Source organism: Orycteropus afer, unplaced genomic scaffold, assembly GCF_000298275.1.
Source record: "Orycteropus afer afer isolate SDZICR_OR568_19922 unplaced genomic scaffold, OryAfe1.0 scaffold00627, whole genome shotgun sequence".
Classification (NCBI taxonomy): Eukaryota; Metazoa; Chordata; class Mammalia; order Tubulidentata; family Orycteropodidae; genus Orycteropus; species Orycteropus afer.
The window spans coordinates 83084-106592 of record NW_006922214.1 but is presented as its reverse complement, the minus strand read 5'-3'; the positions used below and the strand labels follow the sequence as shown (position 1 = coordinate 106592).

Below are 23509 nucleotides of genomic sequence, written 5' to 3'. Positions count from 1 at the left end.
AATCAGTCACTGAAGACCCTATGGAGCAGAGTTCTCTGATATACACGGGGTTGGATGAATAGAAATCAACACAATGGCATCTGGTTTAATGCAGAAGGGGAATTCATTTATTACAGTAAATCACCACATTTTCAGAAATAATAAATACTAGTGTCATGGGGGGGGAAGAAACACAGTGGAGAACAGAGATCAATTACATGCTCAGCCTTTGATTGGATACAAATGAAGATCTCCAACATCTTAGGGACTTTTTTATGCATTACTTGAACATTGTTTTTAGAATTACATTTTAATATACAGAGCTTTTTAGTATATCTCTTTGTATAGATCTTCAAGTGGCATAACATTATATATATACTCATCACATTGTGCTAGTGTTATTTTTCCAGTTCGAGTTAAATTTAGCAGCTTTACGTCCCTTTTTTCCTCTCGTTTCAAAACCAAACTCACTATCATCATCCATTCGACTCCAACTCATTATGACCCTCATTAGGTTTCCAAGGCTGTAAATCTTCATGGAAGCAGACTGCTTCATCTTTCTTCCACAGACAGGCTGTTGGGTTCGAGTCAGTTACCTTTTGGTTAGCAGCCAAATGCCTTAACTACTATACCACCAGAGCTCTGTTTTTCTCCCATTACCCTCCCTCATTTATAATATAATTTCTTTAACTATTTCCCCTACATACATTTAAAACCACATCAGATAGTGTTACACTTTTTGCTTCAATCTTCAAACATGCGTTAGAAAGTTCAAGAAGAAAAGGAAAGCTTATTGCAGTTACTTGTATTTTTGTTTCTGTGTTCTTTCCTCCTTCCTGATGTTCTAAGACTCCTTCCTTTATTATTTCCTTTCTTTCTGGAGAACTTTCTCTAGCCATTATTTTAGGGTAGTTCTGCTGATGGCAAATTCTCTTAGTTTTCTTTTGTCTGAGAATATCTTGATTTCTTCTTCACTCCTGAAGGATTGTGTGTGTGTGTGTGCGCGCCTGTCTGTCTGCGTATATGTATTGACAATTCTTTTCTATCAACACTTGAAAAATGTGCTACTTCTTTCTGTCATCCACGCTTTCTGATGAGATATCTCTGTCATTCAAATTGTTTTTCCCATAAGTTGTTATTTCTTTCACTGGTTTCAGTATCTTCTGTTTTGTTTTGCATTTGGAATGGAGATGTTTTTGTTAACTTTTTATCTATTCAACTGACAGAGGAACCTCTCCTCCAAAAACCACATAAAAAGTCCACATATCCAGGTCAACAGTTTCTATAGAGTTTCATATTTTGGTATTCTAGTGTTTAGGGAATGACTTTGCAAGACTGTCACTTAGGGTTGTCAAATTCATCATGCAAACATTCCACACCTGCAAAGCAAAAAGTAAATAAGTCTTCAATAAATGTACAAGGAACCTCTTTCTGTAGTTTCTATACTCAACAGAAGAGAATACATTCTTTCTAGCTTCCCAAATTCAAAACAGCCCTAAATTCTGACCTTATCTTTCGCATCTTATGTCCATGTTCTTTGAATTACTGTATGTGTTTCTTTCTGCCTAGAGTCTCACAAAATAGACAAGAGGTAAACAAATCTATTACAACTAATGGTGAACTCCATGCATGCAGAGTAGAACTACTCCATGGTGTTTTAAAGGATTTCATCTTTCAGAAGCAGAATGCCAGCCCTGTCTTCTAAGGCACCTCTAGGTGGGTTCAAACTGTCAACCTTTTGGTTAGTAATCTAGTAATGTTTTGTCCTTTCTCTGCTCTCCTTGTTCTGTTCCAATTCTTGTTGAGCAAAGAGCAGAAAGAGAGGAGTCAAGAAAGCTATATAGTAAATGTCCATATGTTGTTGTTGCTGTTAGGTGACATCAATTCAGCCATGACTCATAGCGACCATATGTACAACAGAATGAAACACTGCCCACTCCTGTGCCAGCCTCACAATCCTTGCTATACCTGAGCCTGTCATTGCAGCCACTGTGTCAATCCATCTCATTGAGGGCCCCCCCCTTTTTCGCTGACCCTCCACTTTACCAAACATGTATTCTTTTGAGGGAATGATCCCTTCTGACAACATGACCAAAGTAGATGAGATGAAGTCTGGTCATTGTCACATTCAAGGAGCATTTGGCTGCACTTCATCCAAGACAGATTATTTAGTTCTCCTGGAAGTCCATGGCGCTTTCAGTATTCTTTACTAATAGCACAACTCAAAAGCATCAATTCTTCTTTGGTCTTCCTTATTCACTGTCCAGCTTTCACATGCATATGAGGTGATTAAAAGCACCATGGCTTGGGTTAGGCACACCTTAGTCTTCAAAGAGACATCCTTGCTCATCAGCACTTTAGAGAGGTCTTTTGCAGCAGATTTGCCCAGTGCAATATGTCGTCTGATATCTTGACTGCTGCTTTCATTGGTGTTGATTGTGGAACCAAGTAATACAAAATCTTTGACAACTTCAACCTTTTTCCATTAATTGCAATGCTCCTGTTGGTCCAGTTGTGAGGATTTTCATTTTCTTTATGTTGAGGAGTAATCCATACTGGAGACTGTAGTCTTTAACCTTCATCAGTAAGTGCTTCAAGTCATCCTCACTTTCAGTAAGCAAAGTTGTGTCATCTGCATATCACAAGTTGTTAGTGAGTCTTCCTCTAATCCTGATGCCACGTTCTTCTTCATATAGTCCAGTTTATTGGATTATTTGCTGAGCATACAGATTGAATAAGTATGGTGAAAGCATACAACTCTGATGCACTCTCGTCCTGATTTTAAGCCATGCAGTTTGCCCTTGTTCTGTTCCAATGACAGCCCCCTGGTCTACCTACAGGTTCCTCACGAACACAATTAAATGTTCAGGAATTCCCATTCTTCTCAATGTTATCTATAATTTGATGTGATCTACACAGTTGGCTGCTTTTGCATAGTCAATAAAGCACAAGTAAATATCTTTCTGGTGTTCTTTGCTTTCACCCAAGATCCATCTGACACCAGCAATGATATCCCTCATTCCACATCCTCTTCTGAATCTAGGTTGCATTTCTGGAAGTTCCTGTCCATATACTGCTGCAACCATTTTAAAATTATCTTCAGCAAGATTTTACTCCCATATGACATAAATGATATTGTTTGAATTAATGTGATATCAATTGAAGATTTTTTTTTTTTTTACCAACTTCTGCAGTCTGAAATTGACCAAACATGCAATCAAGATGTGTTGATTATTACTGGTGATTGGAATGCAAAAGTTATATACAAACAAGAATCATTAGTAGTTGGAAAATGTGCCCTTGATGATAGAAATGATGCTGGGGGTCACATGATAGAATTTTGCAAGAGCAACGACTTATTCATTGCAAATAACTTTTTTCAACAACATAAACCATGGCTATACACGTGGACTTTACCAGATGGAACACACAGGAATTGATCAATACATCTGTGGCAAGAGGCAATGGAGAAGCTCAATATCATCAGCCACAACAAGGTCACGAGCTGACTGTGGAACAGACCATCAACTGCTCATATGCAAGTTCAAGTTCAAGCTGAAGACAATTAAAACAAGTCCATAAGAACCAAAATATGACCCTGTTTATAACCCACCTGAATTTAGAGACCATCTAAAGAATAGATTTGATGCATTGAACAATGAGCTAAAACTGGAGAAATTGTGGGATGACATCAAGGACATCATCCACGAAGAAAGCAAAAGGTCATTTAAAAATAGGAAAGTAAGAAAAGACCCAAATGAATGTCAGATGAAACTCTGAAACTTGCTCTTGAGCTGAGAGTAGCTAAAGCAAATGGAAAGATAAAAGAGCTGAACAGAAGATTTCAAAGAGCAGCTTCAGGAGATAAAGTCAATTATTGTAATGAAATGTGCAAAAGACCTGGAGATAGAAAACCAAAAGGGAAGATCACACTTGGCATTTCTTAAGCTGAAAGAACCAAAGGAAAAATTCAAGCCTCAAGTTGCAATACTGAAAAGATTCTATGGGGAAAATACTCAATGATGTAGGAAACATCAAAAGAAGATGGAAGGAATACACAGAGTCACTGTACCAAAAAGAATTGGTTGATGTTCATCCATTTCAGAAGGTGGCATATGATCAAGAACCAATAGGATTGAAGGAAGAAGTTGAAGATGCACTGAAGGAATTGATGAAAAACAAGTCTCCAGGAATTGACTGAATACCCATTGAGATGTTTCAACAAACAGATGCTGCGCTGAAGGCCCTTGCTTGTCTATGGCAATAAATTCGGAAAACAGCTACCTGGTCAATTGACTGGAGGACATCCATATTTGTATCCATTCCCAAAAAAAAGTAATACTATGGAATTTAGAAATTAGAGAACAGAATGTGTATAGTTTTCCTTAAAATTGCACTTGCACCTGGACAGGGACTTGAACCCTGGACCCTCAGATTAAAAGTCTGATGCTCTACCAACTGAGCTACCCAGGCTACTTCTTTTGTACCTTCCTGAGTGACTAATGTAGGTTTTATGCAAGCCAATTTGTTGTGTGCTTCTTGTTCTGATTTCTTTTTAATTGTTTAAAGTTCTATTTTAATTCTTCTCCTTGCTTAGAAGATTCTGTTTTAAAAAGATAGATAACCACAAGGATAATTTACCTTCTTTCTGTCTTGTCTTCTGTTTCTTTAGAGCTTCAGAACTAGAGTTGGGTCACCTAGAAAAAGCCCTTCTGGGTTTCAGATCATATTATTAGACTCAAAGGACTTTAATTTATTTCACCTAGTGTTGTGATATTTTCCCTTTGTTTATTTTCCCACTTGCATCTATTTTTCTTAAAGCAACACACCTGCTATCTTCTTTATATCCCTCTGCATTATCTTATATTATATATCTTTCTAAGGAGCTCTGGTGGTGTAATGCCTAAGGCATTTGACTGCTATCCAGAAGACTGGCAGTTCAAACTTACAAGCTACTCCGTGGAAGGAAGACTGGGTGATCTACTTCAGGTAAAGATTTGTTGTTGTTGTTATTTGGACTCATAGAGACCTCTCCTTGGGTTTCCAAGGTGATATCACTACAGAAGTAGATTGCCCAACCTTCCTTCTTCCAAGGAATAGCTGGTGGGTCTGGGAAAGCCAAAGAGGGTCGCTATGAGTTGGAACAGACTCATGTACCTTTCTGGCAGACTAGGTAGGCAAAGAAGAAAATAATTGAAGGAGAGAAAATTTGAAGGCCAAGGAGAACATTCCTTAATGGTGGGTCCACAAAGGTGAACTCATGCTTCTCTTCCTCCTTCATGTCTTTATTCACTGTTTGCTGCTCACATCCAAAGGAAAAGTATAACATTAGGACATAACACCCAGAATATGACCTATTATGGTTTTTGAGTTTTGACCTAAACTTGGAGAATAGTACTGTACAGAGGATCCGGGAACAAATGGGCAAGTTTTCAGAGTGAAAGGAAGATTAACGTCTCTGGGAGGAAAAACAGTGCCGGGCCAGGGAAAAGACTATTTCTATCTTCCAAATAATTCGGCGCTTCAAAGAAACCAAGACTATGTGAAAATTGAGAGAATTCGTAATTGCTTTAGTTTAGCAATTTGTGGGTTTCTCATCTATCCTAACCTGTCAATATACATAGCATAGTTGGGGGTGGGTCGCACAAAATCACCCAGGATTTTTTCGTGGATCATTTCGCAGGGGAACTAAGGAACGACTTTTGGGCAAAATACCTGGAGGTTAGTTAGAACGTCAATGAGATGTTCAGTGCTCCTCCAAGCTATTTTGGCCCTCTTCTCTCCATTGAAGTAGCTTGGAAGTCACCTAACTGCACCTTAGACTTCGGGACCACCCTTCTAGGGATGTTTGGGACCCACATTCCATCCTACCTCCTTATCAGGCGATTCTTCTACTTGCTAGTAAAGGTTCAAGTTGTTAAAAACCTATGTTATAATGGATTGTTTCAAAATATTTTCCTAGTGTTAAAAGCAGGTGTTTCTGACAAGGGGAGCTCTTGTTTGAGCTTTCAGACCTTTTCGCTTTGGAGCAAAATCATCTTATCTTTGAGATGGAAAAGGTCCCATGGTAGCAACCTATGACTTTCCCTCTCCTCACACTGTTATCTACACACCTTCATTGCAGAGTTTAATTTTTGGCTCGTAGTTCTTCATCCAAATGCATCATCATTATCAATGAGGTAGACCAGAGCACCCTCAAAGAAATGTGTGACTTCTGATCATCTCACAATCTTAGTTCATTAATTCTAAGTGGTTGTTTTCAGAAGTTTCAGGTGACATTTGATTCCTTAATTAAAATTTTGCAAACAGAAATTTAATGCTTCCCCATTAACACTTTCACCTACATGCTTACGGAGGGATTTAAGCAGTTGGCCGCGTGGCCTAATGGATAAGGCGTCTGATTCCGGATCAGAAGATTGAGGGTTCGAGTCCCTTCGTGGTCGCTTGCTTTTGGTGTGCTAGAAGGAGGAGCTTCTTGAATTGACTTCCAGTGGCTGATGGCTAAGGTTTTGCTGGAGGGGAGAAGTAACATAGACCAGGTTTCTTCTTTCAAACATCAATAATTAACATTAAAGAGTATTTGAAAACCAAAAATGGGTCAACTGTCAAAAAGACAATGGAACATACCTGTGTATACACTAATGATCATCAACTTGCCCTCTCGGTTTATTGCTTTTTTATAATGTAATGATTTTTCAAGGTTTCAGTGGGTGTTTATTTCTTTTCCTCAAGATATTAGTGAATCTTACTCTAATTGCAAGGAACTTTGAATTGCAAGTTCTTACTATGTTCCTTTCTCTTTACTTTGTGTAGATGCTTCATCTTTTCCATCAATTCCAGGCCATTTATAGTTATTCTTTTTCCTTTTCCTTTTCTTTTCTTTCTTTCTTTTTTTTGTCTGGTCTCTTCCTATTCCAAACTTTAGGAATGATAGGAGCTATCTGATTAATTTCTGGAAGCTGACCCATGATGCGATGGTTATGGTTCTTCTACCAAAGTTCCTACATGGCAGCTAAAATATCATTAAGTAAGCCAATAACCATGGAATTCTGAAAACAAGGGCCTGGATTAAGACAGGTTGTGAGCAAAACTGGGTAACTGATGATATCATAGTAGATTTAGTCACTAATTACATTTATGGTTTTGACATATGATAGATATAGGGCCTGACCTATGAAGGAAATACTGTGTGTGTTTGTGTGTTTGTGTGTGTGTGTGTGTGTGTGTGTGTAAGAGGTGTGTGGGGGAGAGAGAGATGGCATGGAATTATAAGGAAATAAGTCAAGATTTGCAGGCGTTTAACTTTTATTTGTATCTTAACCTCCAGTGATTAATAAATTAGTGAAACAGGGAAAATTGCACATCTTCTCCATACCCGTGGGAGCTCTGGTAGCGTAGTGCCTAAGGCACTTGACTGCTAACCAGAAGGCTGGCGGTTCAAACCCACCAGCCATTCCTGGGAAGGAAGATGGGGCAATCTACTTCCGTAGTGATACTGCCTCGGAAACCCAAGGTGAGGTCGCTATGAGTCGGAGCCTACTCGATGGCACATAACAGCAACTCCATACCTGTAAAACAGGACCAGCAGTGACTATATTGAAAATAGATAATGATTACTTTAAAAAGCTTTTGTAAAAATTAAAGGAGATCCAATGCAGTCTGTAAAATGCAGAACACAATTGATAACTCTTTACCTTCAAAACATTTTTCCATAGCCTCACTTCAGAGACTCCTTTCAAAACAGATTGACTTCTATTCTTCTTGGGACCTGCATGGATTATACATACAATTTAAAGGTTTTGGATTTTCTGAATAGAACACGGAGAGCATAGGTACGTTTTTCCTACTAAGTTCAACTTTTAACAACTCATAAAATTTTATAATTTAAGAACCACAGTCCCTTCTTTGACGAGACGTTCAAATAGTGCCGTACACAGCAATGTAGACCTTCTCCTGGTAAATTCGCTAAGAATATATTCAAGCTCCAAACACTCCGCCACTGCTTAACATTTCCCTTGTGTATTAATCCCAAACACGCTAAAAATCGGTGCTGCAAAAATAAGATGTTCAAGCCGAAAGTCATAGGGGGATTCTGGTTCTAAATTCAACCGTTGTGCTCACACGTGGGGTCAGGACAAGGTGGCCTCCCTTTGGCTTTTTCCAAAGCCTCCAATACCATCAACTGCTGTTCCACAAACACTCAACCATACCGCGCTTTCCAAAAATGCTCAGCGAGGTGCTTCCAAAGTCAGGAAATTCTGACTGTAGCCTCACTCTTCCAAAGGCCTGGAGAAGTATAGGAAAGATGGGAACCTGGTCACTTTATGCCTCCTCGCCTGTCCAATGGAGGGAGCTCTGGTGGCGTAGTGCCTAGTGCACTTGACTGCGGTTCAAACCCACCAGCCACTCCTCGGAAGGAAGGTTGGGCAATCCACTTCCGTAGTGATACCGCCTTGGAAACCCAAGGAGGGTTTGCAATGAGTCGGGACCGACCTGACCGCAGTGGTTTGGTTTCGGGTAGCAGGTCCAAATCCTATCCATCCTTAAAAACCCGTCTCCAAAACCTATTCCTCTTCTCTCTTCCTTCTCCTCTGCCGCTGCTTCCCTTTCTGGTTCAACTTCCTCCACCCTTTTCCCCTCCGCAGAGCCCGCCCCGAACCCCACCACTCCCCGCTTCCCTTGTCTCGCTCTCGTCCATTCCTCGTCAAATTCCAGTTCCTACACATGTGGTTTTCTTATATATTTATAATTTAACTATAGATTCTGAGCACTCGTCCTTTCCATCTAAGAAGATTTGGATTTTCTACTTCATGTATGTGTTAACAGTCGCACCACATTTTTTGGTTAAAGAAGGAAGCTTCAGGAACTGAAGAAATTGACGAACGTCGGGAAAGTTTGTAAAGAGCGAATGCGTTTGGAAGGTTCAGCCCAACCCATAAAGCACTTCTCTTGGGCTTTCCTCATCAAGGAAGTAATTTGGTCCAAAGAAATAACTTTAACGATCGGGGACGTTCACCTTTCTCCTCTCTCTTCTGCCTCTCGTCTCTTTCCAACCAGAGGTGCAACATTCCGGAGACAAAGCTACAGCCACGTTTCCAAATCCTGGTGTTGGACGCAGAAGTTTGCAAGAGCGTGGCTGTTTCAGACATGCACTGTGGTTCTTCGTTTCGGTCAAATACTGTGAACAGTGACGTCACTAGGGTTGGCGTCACCCAGTGTGACCAGGGTGCCATCTGCCCAGGGACCTCTTCCCATACAAGACCATACAGAATCCTAAATAATGTTTATTATCAATTTTTATTATAAAATAATATGTGGCAAAAGTAGCTGCAAATTTCTTAAATGTGGTATTTCTTACATTGAAAAACCAAACTCTATATAAATACTAATAACAAAACTGGTAAAAAAAAAAAAGAAAAGAAAAGAAAAAAATCTTTGTACATTGAATTACATTAGTTACCAAACAGAAGTCTTTTTTGATTTTTTTCGTTTTCCTTCAATTATTACATCATTCTTAAAAAAAAAAAAAAAAAACTTATTGGTATCCATCCACAAATACTATTTACCTCAATATGTAGCTAAAACACACAAAAATTTGACAAAATCAGCAACTATATAATCTTGGGCAGCAACGAAAACAACAATATATGCTAGTAGAGCACTCAGAGGGAATGGCCTGATTCCAAGCGCCACTGTAATTGGGGAATAACGACAGCTCTGGCTGGAGAGCATTAGAAGGTTCGAAAAGTAAATTAGCAAAGAGTTTTAGCCTTGTACCCACCCACTGCCATCGAGTCTTTTCCGACTCATAGCGACTCCTTCTTTGGTTTCCTAGGCGTCTTCACTACGGAAGTAGATTGCCCAGCCTTCCGAGGAGTGGCTGGTGGGTTTGAATCACCAGCTTTCTGGCTAGCAATCAAATGCTTTAGGCACTACGCCACCACAGTTGGGCTTATTAAAAATGTTTTTGTTGTTATAAGTCACTACAAAGATATTTTATTAAAAAAAATAATAGATTTCTGCTGAAATACTGCACAGAAATTTTATAGGCAGTCCATTCTCGTGTCACTCCCGCTGACAGTGTCACTCAGCGCAGTCAGCACCCCTCCCCCGTATGGCCTTAGTAACTCCGCTGACTGTGAACTAATTAACCTCTAGGCTTACCCCGGGATCTCTGGTAGCGTAGTGCCTAAGGCACTTGACTGCTCATCAGAAGACTGGCGGTTCAAACCCACCAGCCACTCCTTGGAAGGAAGGTTGGGCAATCTATTTCCCTAATGATACTGCCTCAGAAACCCAAGGAGGGGCTCATAACAGCAACAAAAGCAGACTTATGCCACACACACACCTGGGTCCACTCTCCTTCCCAGCACTGTTAGACCTCCTCTTTATATTCCCTTACACTCTTTTGTGTCTTCCTGCAAGCTTCGTAGGCAGATAAGGACCTTTCAAGAAGAGAATCAGAAGACTTAACAAAATATTCAATCCTGAGCTCTCCCTTGTGGTGGACTGGAACTGACTGACACTCAGGCAGCTGGCTACAAGCAGTCTTAGAAGTAGCCAGTGACTACAGCAGGATCTGAGTCACTTGGTCCCAAATATGTTTTTTCCCTCTCCTGGAATAGCTGTGAGAAAGGATCCAGTCCAGGAATACAAGAATTAAACATTATGGATTTTGGCTGTCAAAACTTAATGCTCTAAAACCCTTTCAGACAATGCTGGAATTCAGTGTTATGGAATAGTCTCAGGTCCCTGCTAAGCAAGAGGGTCTAGTTCAGTGGTAGAGTGTGTGCCTAGCAGCACCTTTATTTTATTATTTATTTATTTACACCACTCACAGTTGAATATTGTCAAATTTATTTCAGACTTTTCCCATTTTTATCTTTGTGACTATCTTTACTTGTGTTTTGCTTACTTGTAGAGAGGGTAAATTGTTTCAATCACTCACTTGGACTATGGTCCTTGACACTCATTGGGCTGCCCAACCTGACTGCTCAAGCACAATTCAGGTCAGGAATCAACTGAGGTAAAAGAAGGCACTTACTCAGTGCTCAAATAATTTGTTTTTGTAAGGATCAGCACACGGCTGGTCTCTATGAGGCAGAGCTTAAAGATGTCCCAAATTTCCAACTTTGCCAAACTGCTATACCACTCTACTATCTGTGACATCAACTCTTTCTCCTCTCCTGAGTATTGGGGTTCCATAATTCATTGTAACATCTCTCAAAACTCACACTGCAACAAGGAAATGGCTCATGCAGTTATGGAGGAAAGCAAGTCACAAATCTGTGGGTCAGGCATCAGTCTGGAGGACTCTCCTCACTCATGCAATCACAGGGGTCACAAACCCAAATCAGTCAGGTCAGATGATAGGCTGCTTTGTCAAGTCCCAAGAACTGGCGGTCAGATGATGATAAACAAGATACAGGATCCAGACCAAGAAAGAGAACTTTGCCTGAGCATTCATATTTATTGGATGCAGACATAACCTCAAGGAAACTAAGAGTGGTGACTTGAATCACACCTTCCCATAAGATGGTGACTCAAAATATATCCCACCCTAATCCCACCTGGGAAAAAAATTAAGCCTTAAATTGCAATATTGAAAGATTCCATGGGCAATATTTTGAATGATGCAGGAAACATCAAAAGAAGATGGAAGGGATACACAGAGTCACTGTACCAAAAAGAATTGGTAAATGATCATCATTTCAGGATGTGGCATATGATCGAACCAATGGTATTGAAAGAAGAACTTGAAGTTGCACTGAAGGAATTGGCACAAAACAAGGTTCCAGGAATTGATGGAATGCCCACTAAGATGTTCCAACAAATGGATAGCATGCTGGAGGCACTCACTTGGCTATGCCAAGAGATTTTAAAGACAGTTCCCTGGCCAACTGACTGGAAGAGATCCATATTTGTATTCATTCCAAAGAAAGGTGATTCCACAGAATGTGAAAATTATCAAACAATATCATTGATATCACACGCAAGTAAAATCTTATTGAAGATAATTCAAAAACAATTGCAGTTCTCTGTCAGTGTATTGACAGAGAACGTCCAGAAATGTAAGCCGGATTCAGAAGGGGACGTGGAGAGAGGGATATCATTCCTGATGTCAGATGGATCATGGCTGAAAGCAAAGAATACCAAAGATATTTACTTGTGTTTTATTGACTATGCAACGGCATTCAATTGTGCGGATCATAACAAATTGTGGATAACATTGAGAAGAACAGGAATTCCAGAACACTTAATTGTACTCATGAGGAACCTGTGCATAGACCATGAGGCTGTCATTTGAACAGAACAAGAGGATACTGCATATTTTAAAATTAAGAAGGGAGTGTGTCAGGGTTGCATCCTTTCACCATACTTATTCAATCTGTATACTGAGCAAGCTGGACTATATATGAAGAAAAATGTGGCATCAGGATTGGAAGAAGGCTCATTAACAACCTGCAATACACAGATGATACAATTTTCTTGCTGAAAGTGAGGATGACTTGAATCACTTACTGGTGAACATTAAAGACTACAGTCTGCACTATGGATTACATCTCAATATAAAGAAAACAAAAATCTTCACAACTGGACCAATAAGCAGCATCACGATAAATGGAGAAAAGATTGAAGTTGTCAAAGATTTCATACTAATTGGTTCTACACCAATGAAGCAGCAGTTAAGACATGAAAAGACATATTGCATTGAGCAATCTGTTGCAAAAGACCCCTTTCAAGTGCTGAAGAGCAAAGATATCTCCTTGAAGACTAGTATACACCTAATTCAAGCCATGGTATTTGCAATCCCCTCATATGCATGTGAGAGCTGGACAATGAATAAGGAAGACTGAAGAAGAGTCAATGCTTTTGAGTTGTGGTGTTGGCAAAGAATACTAAAGTACCGTGGACTGTGGAAAGAACAAATCTGTCTTGGAAGAAGTGCAGCGGAATGCTCCTTGGAAGCAAGAATGGCCAGACTTCTTCTCCCCTACTTTGGTCATGTTGTCAGAAGGGACCATATTCTGGAGAAGGATATCATGCTTGGTAAACTAGAGGGTCAATAAAAGAGGGGAAGGCCCTCAACAAGATGGATCGACACGGTGGCTACAGTATATATTAGGCTCAGGTATATTAGGGATAGTGAGGCTGGCACAGGACCAGGCAATGTTTCATTCTGCTGTGTGTAAGGTTACTATGAGTCAGAGACAACTTGACAGCACATGGCAACAACAACAATCCTGCCTCATCAACACAACGGACATCTCAGTCCAAAATGGGACCATAACCACAGGCATAGAGGCTAGGATTTACAATACATCACAAAATGGGGACTAGAGCTAGAAGGGCCATATTAAGTAATTCACTGCACTGCACTCAAAATCTGCTGACGGTGAAGCAACAACATGCCACTACACCATAGATGCCCTGTTTTCTTTTGTTGCCATTTCTCATTATTAAGATGTAGGGAAGAAAAAGACAAGAAGGGTGAGGGAAGTGAGTGTTGGACAAATTCCTTTTGCTTCCTCTCTCTCCCCCCACTCAGCTGTGCTAATGTCAATGGGTACACTGTAAATTCAGGATAAAATTTCCCTTCTCATTTTCTTTTTCCCATTCCTCCTACACTTCCATGCCCACCTGTACAAACTTGGTTAGCAAACAGACAATCACAGAGATCTGTGATACCAGGTTTTGTTAATGGCAAAGATGTGTTTGGATGCTATCCAGGGGGAAGACATCTATCAGGAAATCATGAATCTTCCAAAATCCACAATTGAGAAAATTCTTTCCAGAGATGGAAAAGCTGCTAACCTCTTTTAAAGCCAAATACATCTCGGGCAAAAAGCAGATGCATATTCCTCAAGGAAAAACACTTTTATTTCATTTTCCTTAGGAGGAAGGAAAATTTCTGACTTCCTGCATTGTAGAGGAAACAGAGAAGACATAGGCAACCTCGCCAGGCACAAACTACCTCCTGGGCCACACAAATACGATGCATCCTAAATACCTAGTTCGAAGTCCTTTCTCTTGTTGTTCTTCTACAACCACACTCACCTACCTCCACCTATCTTCCCCTTCGTTTTCTTCATCACCTAATGTGTCATTTTCACCTTCAATTTCCCTCTCCCAGGCCCTTTCGTTGTGGCCCCACTGCTTCCTCCTGGCAAAAATTCTCCAGCAGCTCAGTTCACTCCAGTTCCTTCAGCTCCACTTCCTGGGCTAGCAGTTCTCAAACAGGGCCGAAAAATGGAACCATCTGGGGAGAGTTTTCAATGCTACAGATTCCATTCATCCCGCTATCCCATGATTCCCAGCCCATTCAGGATCTAGAAAGGTGGACTCAGTAATACATATATTCACAAAGTTCTCAGGCAGTAATGATCTAAGACATTTACTTCCCCTTGCATTGGATTTTATTATTCACCATGTTAACTTTCAATGTCTTCCCACCTCTAAGGGCCCTTGTCAGTGACTGCCCAGTGACAACTGATCTTCACTCCATTATTCAAGGGAGGTTAATGTAGAGAGACAACTAGTGCTGGGGAGGAACTGAAGAGTTAGTACACAATATATTCCAGCATTCAAGAAGATACAGACCCCTCACAGGTGAAAAAACTATCAGAATGAAAACAAAAAGTAGAAGAGAAGACACAATAACCTCCTAAACTCATATCTGAGCTGACTGACACCAACAATTTTGGCAACAGGCTCAAGGGTCTATTCTTTTAGTCTCTGTGATGATTAGATTTGAGTGCCTATCCAGGTGCATGAAGGGGAGTGTTTGTTGTCGTTGTTAGGTGTCGTCCAGTCAGCTCCGACTCATAGCAACCCTATGTACACCAGAACAAAATGCTGTCCAGCCTTGTGCCAGCCTCACAATTCCTGCTATACCAGAGCCCATCATTCCAACCACTGTGTCAATCCATTTTGTTGAGGGTCTTCCCCTTTTTTGTTGACCCTCCACTTTACCAAGCATGATATCCTTCTCCACAGAATGGTCCCTTCTGACAACATGACCAAAGTGGGTGAGACGAAGTCTGGCCATTCTCACTTCCAAGGAGCATTTTGGCTGCACTTTGTCCAAGAGAGATTTGTTAGTTCTTCTGGCAGTCCATAATAGTTTCAGTATTCTTCCCCAACACCACAACTCAAAAGCATCAACTCCTCTTTGGTCTTTCTTATTCATTGTCCAGCTCTCACATGCATATGAGACCATTGAAAAAGACATCTTTGCTCTTCAGCACTTTAAAGAGGTCTTTTGCAGAAGATTTGCCCAGTGCAATACGTCATCTCATGTCTTTTTTTTCTGATTTTATCATTTTTTTAAAAAAAAGTTTGTTTTACATTCAACATCACGTGTACATTTAGTTTCACTCCCCTTTTACCATGTCCAACCCTAACCCAGTCTCCTCCCCTCCCTACCCTCTAACCCTCCCCCTGTGCCGGTTATATGTATGCACTCCTGTTTGTCCTGCATTTCCTTAACCTGAATGTTGGTCCTCTGGTGCCATTGCTGTAAGGGATGTATTACCATAGAGTATGTGGGTGTGTCATCCTGGGTTGAGCGGTCTGCACGTACATCTTGTTAATTATTGGGCTGAGAGCCAGCCCCTGGGGGTGAGTTTTATGCCAGACACAGAAGGTATTCCAGGGGCATAGTATTGGGGGTCTCATCAGACTTCCTGTGACCAGTAATTCTGGTCATTATTGAGTTATTGGATTTTGTTCCACATTTTTCCTCCCACTCTATCCAGGATCTCCAGATTTGATCCTTTCCTGAGTTGGCATTGGTAGCTGGGCACCATCTAGTTCTTCTGGTCTCGAGGGCCATCATGTCCTAGGGCTGATTGCTTCCAAATGTTCTTGGTTTTTTTTTTTTTTTTGCATTCTTCTTCACTTCCAATACTAGGAGACCATTAGCTGCATCTTAGATGGTCACTTGAAAGCTTTTAAGACCCCAGTCACTACTCACCAATGCAGGATGCAGAACAAGGCTTTTATGTATTTTGTTGTGCCAATTGAGTCTGGTGTCCCCCAGTACTATGGTCCTGAGCCAGTAGATCTATTGGATCTCTCTCCCACAGTGTCTTGAGTGTCTGTGATGGATTACTCTGTGTCTGTCTTCTATTGTTTCTGTAATTATTGCAGGTATTTTGTATCACTGGTGTCTGTGCAAGATTACCCTCAGCTGAATCTATCCTTGGTCTAGAGCATACTCCTGTTCACTGACTCCTATCTGATCCTCTCAGGTGTTTATGTGTTTATCTGTGGCCTGGTGTTTGGTGTTGATGATAATGCAGTATTGTGGACACAATGGTTGGTATTAGCATCTCTTATGTGTACACTTTCCTAATGTTATCCTGGTGGTCCTCCCATTTCCTAATGTTATCCTGGTGGGTCACAGTTCCTTTCCATATATCCCTGCCTTTACCCACATCAGTGTGTGGACCCCAACCAGCCCAAAATTAATCCCTCACCTCATCATCTCATGTCTTAACTGCTGCTTTCATTGGTGTTGATTGTGGAAGCAAGTAATAAGAAATCTTTGACAACTTCAATCTTTTCTCCATTATCGTGATGCTGCTTATTGGTCTAGTTGTGAGGATTTCCATTTCTTTTATATAGAGATTCAATCCATACTGCAGACTATAGTCTTTAATCTTCATCAGTAAGTACATCAAGTCATCCTCACTTCCTCACTTTCAGCAAACAAAGTTGTGTCGTCTGCATATTACAGGTTGTTAATGAGTCTTTCTCCAATCCTGATGCCGCACTCTTCTCCATATAGTCTAGCTTCTCGGATTATTTGCTAAGCATTCAGATTGAATAAGTATGGTGAAAGGATACAACTCTGACACACTCCCTTCCTGATTTTAAACCATGCAGTGTCCCTTTGCTCTGTTTGTACAACAGCAGCCTCCTAGTCTCACAGGTTTCTCATGAGCACAATGAAGTGTTCTGGAATTCCCATTCTTCTCAATGATATCCATAATTTGTTATGATTCACACAATTGAATGCTTTTGCATAGTCAATGAAACACAAGTAAACAACTTTCTGGTATTCTTTGCTCTCAGCCAAGATCCACCTGAGATCAGGAATGATATCCCTTATTCCCCATCCTCTTTTTAATCCACCTTGCATTTCTGGAAGTTCTCTGTCAATATACTTCTGCAACCGTTTTTTAATTACTTTCAGCAAAATTTTACTTGTGCTCTGGTGGCATAGTGCCTAAGGCATTTGACTGCTAACTGGAAGGCTGGTGGTTCAAACCCACCAGCCACTTTGTGGAAGGAAGACTGGGCAATGTACTTATGTAAAGACTTACTGCCTTAGAAACCCAAAGAATGTTGCTATGAATCAGAATCAACTCAATGGCAGTGAGTTTAGTTTGGGTTTTTTGAATGATATTAATGACATTGTTCAATAATTTTCACATTCTGTGGGATCACCTTTCTTTGGAATGGACAAATAGAGATCTCTTCCAGCCAGCTGACCAGGTAGCTGTTTTCCAAATCTCTTGGCATAGGTGAGTGAGTGTCTCCAGTGCAGCATCTGTTTGCTGAAACATCTCAATGGGTATTCCTTCAATTCCTGGAGTCTTGTTCTTCACCAATTCCTTCAACTTCTTCCTGCAATATCATTGATTCTTGATCATATGTAACCTTCTGAAATGGATGAAATCAACCAATTCTTTTTGGTACAGTGACTTTGTCTATTCCTTCAATCTTCTTTTGATGCTTCCTGTACCATTCAATATTTTGCCCACAAAATCTTTCAATATTGCAACTCGAGGCTTGACTTTTTTCTTCAGGTTTTTCAGCTTGAGAAATGCCAGGTGTGTTCTTCCCTTTTGGTTTTACAAAAGGTTAAAATGTTTGCAGTTCTTGCTCAGCCCTTTTGTGGGTCTCAGAGCAAGAGCTGCAGCTTCATGGGACAAAGACACTGCTTGATTTGGGTTTGGTCTCCGGAGTTTGCTAGAGCAGTGACTGTCCATGACATAAAATACTGTTTCATTTAGGATTTGTTTTATTTTTCCATCTGGATTTAAGTTTCCTGAACCAACATTTTGGGTTCTGCTCTTTTTTATCTTTGGCCCAGAATTTTCTACTGAGCTCTGATAGCCAGAAGTAGTGGAGGTACAGGGCCCATAAAGACTGTCTGCAGTAGGAACAACTAATTTGGAGTTTCAAGATGAAGCCACTTGAGTTGGCCATGATGCCCATGGCTGAGACTTGGAGGTCTTATGGTTTAGCTGCTCCCTTTCCCTAGGTACACTTAAATAGTTAACACATGCTTGCTGCTATCTGAAATATTGGAGGTTCCAATCACTCAGAAGCACCTTGGAAGAAAGACCTGGTGATAATCTACCTCCAAAAAATCAGCCATTGAACACTCTGTAGAAGACAGTACTACCCTTAGAATGGAGCCTCATAAGTCAAAATCAACTCCATGAAAACTGGTTTTCCTTGGAAAATAGTGTCCAAATATGGATTCCCATTGCTTTATGGAGACTTCTTATCTCGTGGCTTTTGCCAGCTGCCTGAAAGTTTCTCTGAGACTATATTGGGGCTCCACACCAAATACAGTGAGGTTGTGAAGAAAAGAAACCAAGCTCACTGCAGTGGTGATTCCTTGGGGAACGCTCCTCAGGTTTCTGAGGTGGTATCTCTATAGATTGCTCAGTCTTCCTTCCTCAGAGTGGCTGGGGGGTTTGAACCACCAGCCTTCTGGGTAGCAGTCAAATACTTTAGGTACTAGGCCACCAGAGCTCATAGGTTATGAAGAGCAAGAAGATAATCATGTCTGGAGATTCCGTGCTCAGCCAAATGGAAGGTGATAGCCCAAAACTGTGTTTCATTTTCCCTCTCTCTCTCTCTCTCTCCCCCCTCCCTCGCTCCTGGTCCTCCCCCCCCCCCGCCCCTGGGCCCCCCCCCCCCCCCAATGCCTAAGGCATTTGACTGCTAGCCAGAAGGCTGACAGTTCAAAAAGGAAGATTGGGCAATCTACTTCCCTAGTGATACCAGTTTGCAAACCCAAGAATGGGTCACTATGAGTGGGATCCAACTCAATGGCAGTGAGTTTTTTTTTTTTTTTTTAATTATTATTTTAAATAAGTTGTTATCTGCTAGATTAATTAAAAATAAGAAAAATATAAGATGCAAAATGTCAGTTAACACTTCATGGAAGATCTCAGGAATATGTAAGTAAAGGAGATGTTGATAAAAATACGTATGTACATAACTTGATTGGAATTTAAAAGATCAGTAAGAACTGTGGTGAGATGTGATATAGATATTAATGTAACTTTTTTCATATAGTTCTCTGTTGGATGGATGTACAATGAAACTCATGAGAGCCAGAATTTGACAGGACTGCCTTGTTTTTCTGGGTCTTGCATGTTTTCTGCCATGGACAGGGTGCAATATTATCATTTTTCTTTCTCTCCTTTTAGTGGAAAACATTTTTGTTTTCCTTCTCTGGCAGATTTGCACTTTATACTATTTCTACCTTTTGCAGGTTTTACTGTACTATGTTGTTGTTACGTGCCGTCAAGTCAGACTTGACTCATAGTGACTATAATCAGTTCTATTAGATTCCCAAAGCCTTGGGATGCAGCCATTACATAAGAAAAGGGACGATAGTAATTCTAGAAAATTAGATATGCAACACAACTCACTGCCATTGAGTCGGATCCAACTCCTAGCAACCCCTCCTTGGGTTTCTGAGGCAATATCACTACGGAAGTAAGATTGTCCAACCTTCCTTCTGAGGAGTGGCTGGTGCCACTAGCCTTGTGGTTAGCAGTCAAATGCCTTCGGCACCACACGACCAAAAACTAGATACTGCCAAAACCCAAGATTGAACCAGTGACCTCCAGATCTTTAGTCTACTATACTCTAAACTGAGCTATTTCAACTGCCTAAAAACACCTGTTTTAACCATTCATTCGAAATATTCCTTAACCTTTTATATGAAGGACCTTGTGTTTTAAAATACCTAATATTAACTTATTCAATATTATTCACTCAAAAAACCTGTTGCCTTCAAGTAGATTCTGACTCATAGTGACCATTTCAGAGTAGAACTGTCCCATGGGGTGTCCAAGGCTGTAAATCTTTGCAGAAGCAGACTGTCTTCTCTTTCTCCCATGGAGCAGCCGATCTTTTGGTTAGCATCTGAATGCTTTACCAATGAGCCACCAGAGGTCCTTATTATCTACTCAGTCACTCAGAATTTTATGGGCTCCTTTGCTGTCTGCGCCTGAAAATAGTTTTCAATATTTGGAGTTAGTGGAAGGGTTGGTAAAGGAAGAAGAGGGCAAGAAAAGGGAGAATAGGTAAAAGAGGAAGAAGTTTTCCTGCTTGATAATTTCCAGCTTTTCATGCTCCAGATACTGCTCAGAAAACGAAGGCAATTCCAAATGGAATGATCTAGCCTGTTCTTTCTCTTTCTTTCAGTCCTTTTTCTGTCATGTTCTTCAGTGACACTGGAAAAAGGAACACAGAATTATTGAGCACATCAATATGGGAATGAGCTTTTTGCTTCTGAATGAGAAATCCACACCAAGCCAAGTTTCTCTATTTCTTCCTTCAAGCTTGTCTTCCTTGTGATGACATAGCTGCCCTGGGCCAAGAGGAGACCCAGGGGGTAAAAACAGGGAAACATTTCAAGGCAATCCATTGGATAGTGTGTTTATTGCCAAGAGTATGCAAAAATGTATTTTTTAAATGAGAAAAACACATGAGAATTGTAAAAAGCAGATGAGCGTGTATGCTTTCAAACCCTCTCAAGGAAGGACGCATTCCCATTGGGCCACACTCTCTCATGACAAAGACGTCATGAAGATCCTCCTTCAAATATCAGCCATATTTCTAAGGATTCTTCACGGATTTGATAGTTGGCCAAAGAGGAAATCCATTCCAAATCTCATTATTTCTTAAGCCTATAAACTATAGTCTCTTACATTAATACACCAGGAAATATGTAAGGGGATACCAAACCAAAAAGCTGTAGAGTCGACCCAACTCATAGTGACCCCTCCTTGGGTTTCCAAGGCAGTATCACTACGGAAGTAGATTGCCCAACCTTCCTTCCGAGTAGTGGCTGGTGGGTTTGAACCGCCAGCCTTCTGTTGAGGAGATGGTAAATTGAGCGGATAGTGGAGGGAATCCATTGGCAGGCAGCGGGGTTGGGTATGGTAAATTAAAACATCTCCTACTCGAGAATGTCAATACAGAAATTAAAATGGGTGTAAATGGGACTAGAAGTACTGCGAGCGCACAGGAGGGAAGAGGGACAGGAGTGGAGTATCAGCTGATGGAGAGAGGAAAGAGGCGGATGTGGTGAAATAGAGGAAGAGAACGAGAAAAGGAGAAAGAGGAAGATGGAAGGCAAGCACTCTCAAGCTGATTAGAATTTGGCTGGGAGGAGTAAAGTGTAAATGTTAAGTCTTCTTCTCTCTGGTCCTTCCTCTAGGTATGCGGGAAGAGAAAAGGCCCCTTTCTCCTATGGGAAGCAGCCTTATCTCAGAAGACCACGCTGTTCGTTTTGCCCAAGACTTCGTGGATTTGCGAGCGACCTACTGTTCTTTCCGTCGCCAGGGAGCCCCGCTGAGCGAAGTGGAGCGCGCACGCGAGGTTGAGTTTTTTAATTTGCGCTTCAGACGTCATTGGCATTGTTGGCTTCCGTGGGAGCTGCAGGGATTTTCCTGTTTGCACACGTGGATGTGGTGGGAGTGGTATCGAGGCTGGACGTTGAACCGGCCGGCAGCTTTGACGCTGAGCACCACCAAGACCGGGGAAGAGTCGTATTTTACTACTTTTTCCTCAAAATGCAAAAAAATGAAAAAGATACTTCTCGTTTGTTTGCGCCATGTCTTTCTACCTCTTAGAAAGAAGTCTATTGAACCCCAACTTTCTCCTGAAGAAACTCTTTCTGGATCCTTTTCTCCTCAAAAGATGAACAGTGGCCACGGAAAGCCAGAGTCTCAGTACAATCGGTGATAACACACCTTCTCCTGAGTTCTAACACAGAACAAAGTCAAAATCACATCTGCTTTGGGTTTCCGAGGTGGGTCTATGCGGAAGTAGATTAACTACTGCTCCTTCTGAGGACCAGCTGGTGGGATCGAACCACCAACTTTCTGGTTAATAGTCAAGTGCCGTAGGTACTACGCCACCAGAACTTCTGAAAGCTAGGATAAGGCAGAGGCAATACAGGTGAGTCCTTCACAACCCAAGCAACCAGTTGTCTTTAAGACCTTTCTGATGACGACTCCATGTGTTAAAGAGTAGAATTGCTCCATGGGGTTTTCTTGGCTGTAGTCTTTATGGAAGCAAATCGCCAGTCCTTCAACAGTGCTACTCGGTTGAGTTCAAACTGCATATCTTCAAGATAGCAGCCAATGACAAACAAGTGGCAAAGTAAAAATTGACTTTAGGGACTGACAGAAGGCAGACAGTCACAGCTTTTGGAAAGAAGAGAAAAAGGGAACGACCCATTATGAAAGACTTGCAAGTCTTTTAGCTTCTCTTCTCGCTTGTTCTACCACAACCAATTCCCCCTTTACCATGCAGAAAACAGGGCCTTTTCTCGCTGCTAAGCCTCCTTCTGGGAGCTCCGGTGGCTTCTAAGGCATTGGACTGCTAACCAGAAGGCTGGTTTAAGTCTCCTTCTAAAGGTCTCCCTCTACAAGATTTCCTCCTAGTTTAAGACAAAGGGCAAAAACCTTTTAGTACATATTCCAGATTGTATGGTCAAACTCAGACTTATTCATCAAGATTATTCTTCTCTGGGTCAAGGTTTTAGACTACAGTACTAATAGGGAAAAGGAGACCCTTTCCACACAATTGAACAACTGTTTATAAACTTTACTCAAGGTTTCCGTAAGTGAAATTTTGACGGTGCTTTGTTAGGGCAGGAAAATTAGGGCAGGAAAAGTGGAGGTACTGGGGATCGAACCCAGGGCCTCGTGCATGCTAAGCACGCGCTCTACCACTGAGCTATACCCCCTCACGACACTGAGTAATCAGAACACTTATCTGTGAGTTTGTGAAGACTATGTTGTTAACATAAGAACAAACCAGAAAAAAACAAACTCACTGTTGTCCAGTCAGATCTGACTCATAGCGACTCCTTGGGTTTCCAAGGCGGTATCAGTACAGAAGTAGATTGCCCAACCTTACTTCCGAGGAGTGGCTGGTGGGTTTGAACCGCCAGCCTTCTGGTTAGCAGTCAAGTGCCTTAGGCACTACTATGTTCAATTCCACTGTTTCCAAACTTCCTTTACTGCACTCTCTCAGGCACAGATACACCAAGGGAAGGATACATAAGTGCTAGAAAGAAAGGTATTGTTTCTGGCTCATGGTCTTCCATCAGATTGTCCCTGAGCCTGATTCTTTTCTATCACTTGGGGGAGTCCTGGGATACAACATTCTCTTGTAACTTCTCCAAATGTAATTTTCTGTATCCTTTAGACTCTTGGAGGCATATTAATGTTTTACATAGGCAACAAAGTAAATAAAG

At 41.1% G+C, this 23509-nt stretch overlaps 3 non-coding genes across 3 annotated transcripts; 1 reads left to right on the top strand and 2 right to left on the bottom strand.

The window, feature by feature from the left end:
* Window positions 1–4379: 4379 nt before the first annotated feature.
* Window positions 4380–4452, bottom strand: TRNAK-UUU. Its single transcript has one exon. It is a non-coding gene; the product is annotated as a tRNA-Lys (tRNA).
* Window positions 4453–6349: 1897 nt separating this feature from the next.
* On the top strand, window positions 6350–6422 carry TRNAR-CCG. The gene has a single exon. It is a non-coding gene; the product is annotated as a tRNA-Arg (tRNA).
* Window positions 6423–22924: 16502 nt separating this feature from the next.
* Window positions 22925–22996, bottom strand: TRNAA-AGC. Its single transcript has one exon. It is a non-coding gene; the product is annotated as a tRNA-Ala (tRNA).
* Between the last annotated feature and the right edge of the window lie 513 nt (window positions 22997–23509).